The sequence below is a fragment of the Dermacentor albipictus genome, chromosome 8 (assembly GCF_038994185.2).
Source record: "Dermacentor albipictus isolate Rhodes 1998 colony chromosome 8, USDA_Dalb.pri_finalv2, whole genome shotgun sequence".
In the NCBI taxonomy this organism is placed as follows: domain Eukaryota; kingdom Metazoa; phylum Arthropoda; class Arachnida; order Ixodida; family Ixodidae; genus Dermacentor; species Dermacentor albipictus.
This window is the reverse complement of record NC_091828.1, coordinates 93,793,793-93,801,834: the sequence shown is the minus strand read 5'-3', so window position 1 is coordinate 93,801,834 and position 8,042 is coordinate 93,793,793.

Below are 8,042 nucleotides of genomic sequence, written 5' to 3'. Positions count from 1 at the left end.
CGTCGTCTCAGTAAAAGTAGCGTGGTAAGCGTATTGGACACCCGCTTTCAAGTTGCGTGCTGCGAATCGCGGACGAGGAATGGAGTCAAGTGGCCGCCGAGATGCTGCAGTCGTCCTCGGTTGCAGAGATCATGCGCGAACCGGAGGTCTCGCCGATTCGTACCGGGAGGGCTGACTTTTCCGAAAAGTTCCTGCACGTGTTCAGCGATTCGGTGAGTCCGACGGATTTCCATGGGTCTCTAGCATCATTACCATTTTGGCGGTTGCTAATTGCGCGGTCTGCTCGGGAATATTGCCTCTAAGGCCGACTAATTCTGCAAATGTACGCGCTTTTGCTATTCTTGGCGCGGCTCAGTGGCCTGCCCAGCAGTTCTCTGTTGATGCGCGCCTTTCCTCGCTAAAACTCAAGCCGTGATGGCTGACGCACTATTATTATGGCCTGTGTCACCGAAAATCTTCATTTAGGCAGACCGGTTGATGGTGGTGCCTTCTGGGCCATCAATTCAGGTGCAAAACGGGCAGCGCAATAGCCGAGCGGAGACAAAAGGCCACAAAACGAGCCCGCTCCGCGAAGAGGCAAGCGCCCCGGACATCCCACCGTCGCGCGCACGGAAGGGGACGCTCCCCCCGCAACCCAGCGGCGATGACGGGGAGGACAGCCCGGGTGGAAAGCCAGCCGGGGGAACGAAACCAGCCACCCCCAATAGTATGTCGGAATCGTCTTTTTGTACTTTTTTTAAACGGCCCGAAGAGCGCCGAAGGGACCGCAGAGCGATCCGTTTGTAAATAATTGTTCATAGTTGTTCGACGGCCTCAGGGAGGCCGAGCGCCGTAGCATTGCTGGTATTGAAACGAGCGCGCGGGGCCGGATACAGCGTGTGTCGCTGTTGCCCCGGGTGCGTTCGCTCTGCGGGGTCACAACAAGCTCGGCCGATGAAGATCGCGTGCCACCCGCTAAAACTGCAATGTGAAAGCTGCGTTTGAGGTGGTAACCCCAGGCGGCGGAGAAACGCGATTTGGCACCACTCCGGCAAGGATCGCACGGTCATCAGAGCGCCAAGGTTTTCGTTAAAATCGATTCGCGCTGTGACTTGGCCCGGCGTGGATCGACTTTTCGTCAATCGCCGAACCTTCCACGTCTGGTCGCTACATAGACATCGCGTAGTAGAAGTAAATTTTGATTGGTGTCGCGGATGGACAGTGTGCGTCCGTGGAAGGAATTTCCGCTATAGCGTCGAAGTCGTATGTCGTCACGCTAGTGAAGACCACGTTTACTGTGTCCGGCTGAACTCAGACGGAGTAACCATTTATACTGAGATGAGGCATGCCTATGCGGATCCACAACTTTGGATCAGCCACCTATTTCTCTTCAAAACGCTCTCAGCGATCCACTTCGCTGAAGTCAGGCAGGCTGCTATCCGTCTTTCGCTGTCCTTGTTTCCCCTTTGTTCAGTGTTTCTTCGTGAGGCTACTTGTTTTTTCTGTGTCTTACCTAGCCGTCTTCGTTCTGCTTTTGTGTACATGTTTGCTTGGGTATGGTTTGTTTTGCTTTCATGTTGGTTGTTTATTTGTATATATGTTTTGCGTTCCGAAAGTGTTTCGCGTACATTTTCACTGCCATGTTGCGCAAACGGACGGTGTCGACCTGGATCGAAGCCTGGCGACGGCAGGGCTGTGGATCGGGGTGTGTGGTCACGACGATTGGCGCGGATCATGGCTGTACAATGGAGCGGACACCGCCGGAAGCACCGGCACCAGAGGCCGTTGCCGGACGCTGTTGAAGTGGCTTGAAGTCACACGTGTGGCATGTGGGCTTGGTGTTTGGACTCCTCGGCGATTTTTCGCGTGGACATTCTTTGTTCGTCGTCTGAACCGTGTATGCTATTTTCTTTTGTTTTGATTGATGGCATAGGCAAACGTTTTGTTATTTTCCCTTGCTCGCGTTTGTGTCTGAATGTCGTTATCTCTCTAAGCGTTTGTCTTTTACTGTTACTCTTATCTTTTCTTCGGTGGATGCTTTTATTGTGCATGTTCGCGTTAAAGTGCATGTTCGCGTGGACTTTTTTGTTGCTTTTGTGCACCTCAGACCTCCCTATTTAATTTATTCGAATGGCTTTCTTTTCTTCCTTTGATGTTTTCTTTATTTATCTTTTGGGGGTTGGTGATTTTAGGTTCTATCTGCCAATAGATAGCTCCGGTATTGAATTATGACTATTTCTTTGTTCTTTGCTTTCTTTTTTGGCTGGCAGCGGAGCCACCAACCTTGCATTGACGGGGGCATTTAAGGGATGAGAGATACATTTATTTCATTCCGGCTGCCTGTCCGGGGTCACTGGGCGATAGGGTGGTGGTGAGAGGTTGCCGGAAACGGGGGCGAAGGTGGGACGTTGGTGGCATCGTTTCTTGATTGGGCTGGGTCTACTTGTGGTACTCCAAGCCCAAGCGCCGTGGTGAGCTCCTTTAACGCGGCCACATCACGTGATATTGGGTCAGCTAGCCACTCCTCTAATTTGTGTGGTGTTTTTGGTAGCGTCCTATGTGTAGATTGAAGTGCGTGTTGACTTCCCGGGCAGCCCCATAGTGTATAGGGCGTATTGGGGTATCCTCCACACTGTGTGCACTTGGAGGAGCCGTCTTTTCCAGCTATGTAGTGTAGAATGTTTTGTGTGGGGAAGCAGTGCGTTTGGGCTTGGCGCCAAGTGGCAGCGGCTTCGCGTGTTGAGGAGTGTGGTGGAGCTGTGAGAGTAGTTTCTTGTTCATGCCATTCTTCTAATTTTAGGCGTCGCATATTTGAAGCTATTTGTTTTAACTCTAGAACTGAGTGCTTCTGTCCACTGAAGAGGAGGTCCCGGAATATTCGCGCGGGATAGAGCGTGGGCCTTTTCGTTTCCCTCGATGCTACAGTGGCTAGATACCCATTGAATAGTGATGTGGTGTGCCGGATTATTCGTCGTATGTCGATGCAGGGTTTTGCGGATGGGGTTGGGCAGGTTTCCCGTGAGGAACGCTCGACATGCTGCTTGACTGTCTATGCGAATGAGGATGCTGGTGTGTGTGTGCTGTGGTACTGTGACTGCTTCAGTTATTACCCCCATTTCAGGTGTTACTTCGCTAGGGAGGCCTGTGTACAGGCCTTGGGTATACCCATTGGTCACGGCGTTGTATGTCGCCGTGCGGTGTGTTGTGGGGTCCGTACCCGGGGATGCGTCTGTGTAGTAAACAGTATTGTCCGGGGGGTTGTGTTGGGTGCGTTTTGCGCGTGCTTGTCTTCTTCCTTGGTCAGTATGCGGGCCCATGTTTCGGGGGATTGGCAGGGTGTGAATGTTAAGCGCTTGCCACGGTGGAGGTGGCAGTGCTATTGAGGCATGTTGTCTTGAGAATGTCCAGGATCTTTAAGCAGCGCTTGACCTTGATGTGATCGTTTCAATCTATTTATTTGTGTTTCTGTGTGGACGTCCAATATGTCCCTAACATTTGGAAGCATGTCGGTTTGGCTTACTTTGTGATTTGGCGCGTATCTTGGAAGTCTTAAAGTGACTTTGGCGATTTGCCTGCACAGGTTATCCAGTTTCGTGCGTTGCGTTTTTGTGAGGTGAAGGTCTGGCATCTGGTATAGAATAGTCGGTACTGTAAATGCTGTGACTATTCTGCATAGCTGGTGCTCGCGAATTGCTTTGTTTCTCCGTGTGATGCGGTATAGCAGTCGTTTAAATTGGTGAAGTTTTTGTGTAGTTTCTTTCATCCAAGCGTCGGCCTTGCTATCATCTGTGGAATCAGAGAATGCGAATTGTTTTGCGTCTTGGAATCGTTTCATTTTCAATTCGGAGATGGTTGAAGTTGCGGTAGTGGTTTGCTGAGTGACGTCTTTGGTTCGTAACTACGACATATTCTGATTTTTTCGGTGAGATGGAAAGGCGAATTTCTTAGAGATGGGAATGTATGAAGTTGATCGCTTGTTGTAGTGTGCTTTCGATATCACCTGGAGACCCTGCATGTGCCCATAGTGTAATGTCTGCATTGATGCTCTATCCTAGGTCATGTACGTTTTCCAGCTGCGCGCTGACACTGTCCAAGGCCATGGAGAAGAGAATCGGGGATAATATCGATCCCTGAGGTACTCCCCGCGTGAGATAACGCTTCTGATATTCCTCTCCATTTACCTTGACGCTGACTGTGCGATCGTGAAGAAAGTTGTGTATATATTGAGTTATGCGCGGGCCTGATTTAAGTCTTCGGAGGCCTTCTTGTACAGCGGTGTGGCTGACATTGTCGAAGGCGCCCTTGACATCAAGTCCCACAAACTGCTCTGATTTGGTTGGTACTTTCTGTGGCATATACATCTTGGTGTATCAAAGACACAGCGTCTTGTGTGTTCCTATGAGGGCGGAATACTATGATTCTCGGGTCTGATGCTTGGTCTCGTTGCTGGAGCCAGTGAAGACGTGCTACAACCACTTTCTTCATAGCTTTGCCTGCGCATGAGGTGAGTCGACGGTGTTGTTTCCTTGATGAGAGAGCGTTTTCTTAGCTTTTCTGTAATGCTTGGGCTCGAGTAGGCGGTGTATCCTGGAAGGGCTATTGGGCCTACTGTTTCCTGCAAGGTGATAACATCTGGTTTTTGTGGTGCTGTGAGAATGAATTGAGCGAAGTTGTTCTTTTTGCGACGAATGCCTCTACGGTCCCATTGCCAGATTGTTATTTGGGGTGACACGTGGCTTGAGGTTGAATTGAATGTAAGGGCCGTCTCTGTTTTAGGGCTGGCCATATTCGTGTGTGGATTCACTGTCATTGTCGTGTGTGGCCTTCTTGCTGGGATCCTCGGTTGGTGTAGTGTCAGTTTGCTTGCGAAAATGTCGTTGTTGTGTTTCGAGTGAATGTATAGATTGCTGCATGCTTTCTACCGTACGTCAGAGTACAAGTGCTCTCTACTAGCATATTCATTTGTGAAGTTAGTTCGGCATAAGGTTGCTCAGAGCGTGAGGTCAGTTGTTCTATACTCACTGTGAGTTGGTTTATGATGAGTTCATGTGCGTGTTCACGGTCGCGTTCCCGTTTCTCTACGTTGTCGAGTCTGAGGAAGATGTCAGTAATGTAGCTGGGAATATGGTTATCGTGTGGTGTCGGAGTGGCTGACTGACTTGCCTGCGTGGGCTGTAGCATGGATGGTTGGTCGGTCGGGTGGTCCTCACTTCTGTGTTTGGATGTTCCTTCTTGCATGGCTATTTGGTGCGTTTGTCGAGCGGACGTCGGCCCTTTCTCCAATGGCTGTGATGGTCCCGCAGTTTTCGATGTTTGAGGCCCTACGATGTCCCCTTGCATGGGCTTGAGCTTTATGGTACGGACTGCCATGGCAAAGTTTTGTCGTATTGTTTTGTTCTTTCTGCTTGTTTTCGAATGCTGCCCTGTGTCTGCGGGCCCACTTCGATGGATTGTTTGATTTGTTCTATTTCTTCCAGCGCTGCGAAGCCGTTGTGTGTGGTTATGTGGGGAAAATTAAATTTTGTATTGTGCGGCGGCTGTCCCTTTGCCTACAATAGATTTCGCTTGAGCTTTGGTATAGAAGATTCTGGATGATCTCTCCTGTAGGCAGCTGTTCGAGTGGCCTTGTCGGCGGCTTGTTTTTTCGGGCAGGTGGGGTCTCAAGGGCTCTTCGCGCCTTCATAATTTAAGCATTTCATGTCGCAGTCGTGAGGTGTGTATTTAGGGTCAGTCCCCGGGGGGAATTGAGTGCCGCTTCCTACGACAAAAAAACGCGACTACGGAACTAGCGCTAACCATATGTACTGTTGCAAAAGTGTGCGCAAAACGAAGCTACAATGGTTGCAACCGCGTATGCGCGCGCGCACACACACGCAAACACACACACACACACACACACACACACACACACACACACACACACACACACACACGCACACACACACACACACACACACACACACGCACGCACGCACGCACGCACGCACGCACGCACACACACACACAGACACACACACACACCCCAACGTTACCTTGACGTTTGTAGCGCCACCTACTAATAAAAATTACCACTACTTTTGCTAATTTTACAAAACTAATGCTTCTAAAATAGGTTGTAGCGCCTTTGCAGGTGACGAGGTGACAAGTAAGGTATGATAAGAGTCCGTTACCTGTATTTCTTTCATTTCCCTTTGCTGTTCTTCTATTTAACTGAACATACGAGGCCTGCAGGCTTGGGAGATGAGGGGATCACGGTTCGGCGAAGCTCAAATAAATCGCGTGCTTCTTGCATGGCGAGAGTGGGGAGCAGCCGCAGATACAGCGATCAGCTGTGATACTGTTGCGACTGTTGCTGAATCCGAAGCTCTTTGAAGACAATGGTTATAGCGGCTGCACACTGCGATCTCAAAGCGCGCTCGTTCTTTGATCTCTAGTACCACGGACATTGGATAAAAAAACTATGTTTGCTTTACGGACGGAGGGTACGTTGCAGGAAATTCGAAGACCTCACCCGTGTATGTTTGTAACATGTGCGCGCTTGCATCCTACGGTTCCCACAGCGCGTTCGATGCTGGATGGTAGCGTCGTCGCCTGTCGGCACCTGTCTTATCGCCGGCCGCGCTGCCGCCGTGTCTACTTTTGGCGAACTCCACATGCGCGTAGGCACCGTGTTTGCGAGTGAATTTCGCATTCTTCTGCTCCCCGAAACGTTCTCATTTTGGATCGTACCAATGGCTATGTCATCTAGTGTAAGTGGAAACGAAGATGGAATTTGTACACCGGCGAAGAAATAAATCGTTATGAACTTGGACGGTCATGAATCTAGTCTAACGTTTCAGTTTTTACGTAGCGAAAACGGCTACGAAAGTGGGGCGGTCCCGGAGATAGGCGCTTCAAAGCGCCAGCTGTAGTGACAGAAAAGAAGAAACCCAAGGGTGGCACGAAGGTGAGCTGGGAAGCAGGCCCTCCCAAAACTTTGTTTCCGCACTCGGGTAATAACCAGAACAATAGAGAGAAACAGCTAGAGGAAGAAAACAGGGCACTCAGGCGAGAGCTAGAAATTAGCCGTAGAGCGCGCGAAGAGCAGGACGCAAAAATCAACAGACTAATGCAGGAAGTACAGGACCTCAGGTCAGGTAGCGCTCCCAGGCCGCCATCAACACCCCCGCAAAGTCAACCTACTGAAATGACTCAGGCCAACCTCACCAAGTTTATAGCAGAAATACAGCAAGCTATGCAAAGAATGGAACAGCAGATAACCATGCAGGGAACAGAAATCCGCACCCTACGAAAACAGAAAATTACCGACGGCGTCAAAGACAAGTTCAACCAGAGACGTCCGGCGTTGGAAAACTACAGTACTAGAGACGACGACCCCGAAATTTAAGCATGGACAGTACAACCAAAAGAACTAAAAAAGAAGAAAAACTAGAAATATGGCAGTGGAACTGCAGAGGATATAGAAGAAAACAAGCACTACTACAACAGTACATCAACACACAACTAACTCCACCCGACGTAATAGCTCTACAAGAAACAGGGATTACCCCAACACTACAGGGCTACACATGCTACGAGAATCCGGAGGAAGGGAGAAGAACGGCAATCCTAGTCAACAAAACCCTCATCGCTATAAGCCATGACAGGATAGCCGACACAGACGTAGAGCACGTAATAGTCGAGATCATACCAAAAAAGAAAAGGAAGGGAGGAAGCATATTCATCGTAAATATATACAGCCCCCCGAGACAAAGCAGGGCGAAATTCGACGCGCTGTTCAAAGGAGCAGACAAGCTGGCTAAAGGAAATGCACTAGTCATACTGGGAGATTTCAACGCCAGAGAGGAGAGCTGGGGATACACGAGAACGGATCAAAAGGGAAGAGCGGTAACCGAAGCAGCTGACAATATCGAGTGTGAACTCATCACGGAAGTCGATACCCCTACGAGGATCGGGAACAGCGTGAACAAGGACACGTGCCCCGATCTCACGTTCGTCAAAAGAACTAGGCAAGCGGAGTGGGACAACCTAATGGAAAACCTAGGTAGCGACCACTATATCCT